At 40.7% G+C, this 4,679-nt stretch overlaps 1 protein-coding gene across 2 annotated transcripts in view; it reads right to left on the minus strand.

Annotated features, from left to right (window-relative positions):
* RAB2A (RAB2A, member RAS oncogene family) overlaps window positions 1–4,679 on the minus strand; it is a 94,129-nt gene that overhangs the window by 12,652 nt on the left and 76,798 nt on the right. The gene's annotated exons all lie outside the window — the stretch shown is intronic.

Raw genomic sequence — 4,679 nt, forward strand, 5'->3', positions numbered from 1 at the left:
AAAAAAAAAAAAATTTTTTTTGCTGTTTACATTTTTTGGTTTCATGCGAATTTCCAATCTTAATTTTAGCTGAAATTGATGGCTATCGGGGAAAAAAGACCCTATCAAATAGCAGAAAGACTGAGAAGAATATTTAAGTGATAACTGTTTGGCAAATGGCAAGTGAAATCATTATTCACACCTCAATTACTTTTATTAGCCTTCAGAGGTCCTGGAGGGAATATACTACTGTAAGTTTTAGTAACACAATTCTGAGAGAATGAGTTCTCAATTTAGAGGGAAAACACATAAAGAAAAACAGGGAAGGAAGTATAGAAGCAAATATATCACTTCTGGGGTATTTTGAAATCTCCAGAAAGATGGCATAAAGTTTTTGGGAAGGGGTGCCTTAGCTAGCCTGCCACAGGTGACATCATGACACAGTTATTTCTTGGTCTAAAAAGGCTTTTCGTACCACAAAGACCCAAGGTTGCTGTTGGAGGAAGCACCTGATCAAAGGAAGAGCCAATCTGTTCATCTAGGTAAACAAAAATCTCATGTTTGAGAAAGCTTAGGGCAAACATAGGTTTAGGACAGAATTCCACCCACATGTAACAAATGGGACCAAAGCATAACCTGACTAAAGACCGAAAGAGGAGGAGCAAGGTTGAAGCAAATAAATATTTAGCCATCTAAACTTTTGTTATCTACATGTGTGGGATGAGAGATGAAGAGTCTGTGTCTTCAAGGAACTCTATCCTTATGGTGGGTGCAATGACAAACAAGCACAATGATATAGTGCCAAGGTGAATTTGTGCCCAGGATGACACAGGAGTATAGAGAAAAGAACCATCAATTCTGACACGTGTGTATGTGTGTGGTGGCTGGTGGTGGAGGGAAGATGGAGGTGGTGTGGAAGGCACTCCAGAGGAGGTATCGGATTTGACCATACCCTTGAAGGATCAGATACGAAGGGCAGGCATTGCGAGTACAGAGAACACTTTTTTGCGGAGGAAGGGAGAGAGCACTGTGAAGCTGTTCTACTCTTAGTTTAAAATGGAGAGCATGTTGTGAGGGGCTGGCGATCAAAGGGCCTTGCTTGCTAAGCTAAGCAGTCTGATGCTGAAGCTGTGGGGAACTGCTGCATGGCTTAAATAAAATTGGAGAGTGACATTCAATTTTCGTTTTTAGAAAGATTCCACAGGCCATAGTGTAAAGGACTGAAAAAGGAAGACAGGAAGTCCAATTAGGAGGAAACTATGATAGAGGCCAATTTGGAAAGATATTTAATAGGTGGAAAGTGATACATATTAATTAAATAAATCAATGTGAAGGGGTAAGAGAAAGAAACACTATAAAATAGAGGATATAGAAGATTTGCAAACTAGAGTAGAGAAGGGCTATAAGTTCAGGCTGGATGTTTTAAATTGGAAGGGTCTGAAGACCACTCATGCAGAGCTGTCTGGGCAGCAGCTGTCAGTGTGGAGCCGAATACACAGCCTAAAAAGGTACCTGAAGGCATGGATTTAGGAGACATCTCAAAGTGGAGAAAAGAACGGGTAAAGGAGTCTGGGGAAGGCCAGTGAGGCACAAAAAAAGAGGAGAAAATGGTGTCATGGAGTTAAGGAAGTTTACAGAAAAGTAGTCAAAAGTATCAGATACCCCAAAGGACTGTTTAACGTAAGACTATAAAAGCATTTGTTAGGTGTGGCTTTTAGAAAGTCCAGGATGACCCTGGCCACGGTGGAGGATGTCCGACTGTGAAATGAGGAGTGAAAAAGAACAAGGAAATGGAGACAGCTCTTAAAAGAAGCTGGAAGGAAACATATTCAGGAGAAACAGAATGATAGGATTTTATTTAGGTTGGTAAGTATGAAATGTTTGATTTCCTTAAGTACTAAGTTTGACAGTTGATATCTATGACATTTCACTTTGACGTTTCTTGTTTTATGTTTCTTGTGAAGGTACATCCTCAGCCTTTGAAACATACGCTTTGGTTTGTGATTATCTTTCAAATTTTTTTTAGAGCAATTTTTATGAAACCATGGATAAGTCAAAAATTCGTGTTATTTTTGATTATGAGTTCCGTCATGGAAACAATGCAGTGCAGACAGTTCAAAATATCAATGAAGTGTTTGGGAAGGATGTGGCTAATGAACTGCACAGGACATCGATGGTTTGAGCAGTTCTGTTCCGGTGATTTTAATCTTGAAAATGAGCCACGTGGGTGACCTGAGACCAAGGTGGATAATGATGAGCTGAAAGTTGTAGTGGAAGTGAATCCATTTCAACCTACGCCTGAATTAGCAGCAAGACTTGATGTTCCTATTCCAACAATATTGGACCATTTGAAACAAATTGGCAAGGTAAAGAAGCTGGACAGATGGGTACCGCATGAATTAAAAGACTGTCAGAAGAGAAATCATCTCAAAGCTTGTCTTTCTTTGTTGTCATGACATAAAGGCAAATTATTTCTATGAAATTGTTACCTGTGATGAAAAATGGATTCTTTTTGACAATCGCAAGCATTCGGCACAACAGTTGGATAAAGATGAAGTGCTGAAACACAGTCCAAAACTGAATATTCATCCAAAAGAGCTACTACTGGTGTCTGTTTGGTGGTCCAGTGCTGGTATTATTCCACTATAGCTTCATGAAACCCGGTCAACAATTGGATGAAATGATGAGGATGCTTGTGATTAAGCAGCCAACATTGGTCAATAGAGACAGGCCAATCCTCTTGGCAAGACAACGCTCGACCACATGTCACATAAACAACGCTGCTCAAACTACAGAAGCTGGACTTAGAAATTCTCTGTTGTCCAGACCTTGCACCAACTGACTACTAGGACCACTACTTGCAAGGAAAAATATTCAATTCTCAACAAGCTGTGGAAAATGCCTTTCGCGATTTCATCACCACTTGCTCTCCAGGCTTCTTTGCTGCGGCATAAACAAGCTACCGTTAAGATGGTAAAACTGTGTCGAAAGTTCAGGTGCATACTTTGATTAATTGTACTGCTTCTTGTTTGAGATATAATAAACTACACTTTTGATTTGAAATTGGGCATTTCATATTTAATGATCTTATATTTTTAAGATGGCTCAAACTTGATTATATCCTGGGAGCCAAGAACCAATAGAGAAGGAAAGGATGAAGATGAGAAGATCTGAAACAAGGTCTCCGAGGAGATGGGAGGGAGCACACTCTGCCAGATTCTCCTGTAAGGCAACAGAGCCGAATGGACCTCTCCATAGCCCTCAGAGCTCCCTGGAGAGTGACTCCAGAATCAGTAGCATCTAAGTTAGCTGAGAGCTGGTTACAAATGCAGCCTCACAGGCCACACCACAGACCTACTGAATTAGGTATGAATGTGCATTTTAACAGGACTCTTAAGTGATCTGTATGCACACTGATTTTTGAGAAGCACTGCTCAAAAATACAACTAATTTGAAAAAAAATCTTATGAGACATTCTGAGCTTAAAAAAAGGATACTCTCCAAGCCCCCACAACAACTTCTATGTTACCATGAAGTCAAAGAGCAAGCAAAATAAAAGTGACATCAGTCCATGGTATGTTAACAGATATTATTCATCCTCCCCACCAGTTCCAATTTTGGGAGAATGGCTAAGTCACTCTTGGAAAATTCTGCATTGAATAAAAGTCAGCAATTTTTTAACAGTGGGTTCTCAGAAATCAATATACTAACTAGGCTGGGTGCAGTGGCTCACGCTTGTAATCCTAGCACTCTGGGAGGCCGAGGTGGGTGGATTATTCGAGCTCAGGAGTTCGAGACCAGCCTGAGCAGGAGTGAGACCCTGTCTCTACTAAAAATAGAAAGAAATTAGCTGGATAACTAAAAATATACATAGAAAAAATTAGCCAGGCACGGTGGCGCATGCCTGTAGTCCCAGCTACTCGGGAGGCTGAGGCAGGAGGACTGCTTGAGCCCAGGAATTTGAGGTTGCTGCGAGCTAGGCTGACACCACGGCACTCTAGCCCAGGTAATGGAGTGAGACTCTGTCTCAAAAAAACAAAAACAAAACAAAACAAAAGAATCAATATATTATTGTGAATTCTGGTTTTCTAAAAGGGGGATACACTCCAGCTACTCCTACCTAAACTTATGTGTCCATGGAACCCTTGCAGAAGTGGTCATTTTAATGAAAGCTCCCCAAAGGAGGACACACTAATCTTTGTTATGGCTATTCTCTATTGTGTAGCATAATATAAAGAAAAATGAAATGGGGAGCTTCAACACCTGGGTTTGAGCCCTCGGTGGAAAATTGGGATAATATACATGAAAGAAATTTGATCAAGAGCCCTGTGAATATCCAACTGCATTATTATTATTAAACATGTATAGCATCTAAATATTATGTCAAAAAAAACTAGTAACAGGAAGCGAAAATGTAAAAAAGGAGTTCTAGTCTCCTGTTCCTATGGGAATACCATATAGGTAAGAAAAAATTTTGGTCAGGCTGGGTGCGGTGGCTCACGCCTGTAATCCCAGCACTCTGGGAGGCTGAGGCGGGTGGATCGTTTGAGCTCAGGAGATCGAGACCAGCCTGAGCAAGAGCAGAGACCCAGTCTCTACTAAAAAAATAGAAAGAAGTTAGCTGGACAACTAAAAATATATAGAAAAAATTAGCCAGGCATGGTGGCGCATGCCTGTAGTCCCAGCTACTCGGGAGGCTG

This window comes from Propithecus coquereli, unplaced genomic scaffold (assembly GCF_000956105.1).
Source record: "Propithecus coquereli isolate 6110/MARCELLA unplaced genomic scaffold, Pcoq_1.0 Scaffold71, whole genome shotgun sequence".
Classification (NCBI taxonomy): domain Eukaryota; kingdom Metazoa; phylum Chordata; class Mammalia; order Primates; family Indriidae; genus Propithecus; species Propithecus coquereli.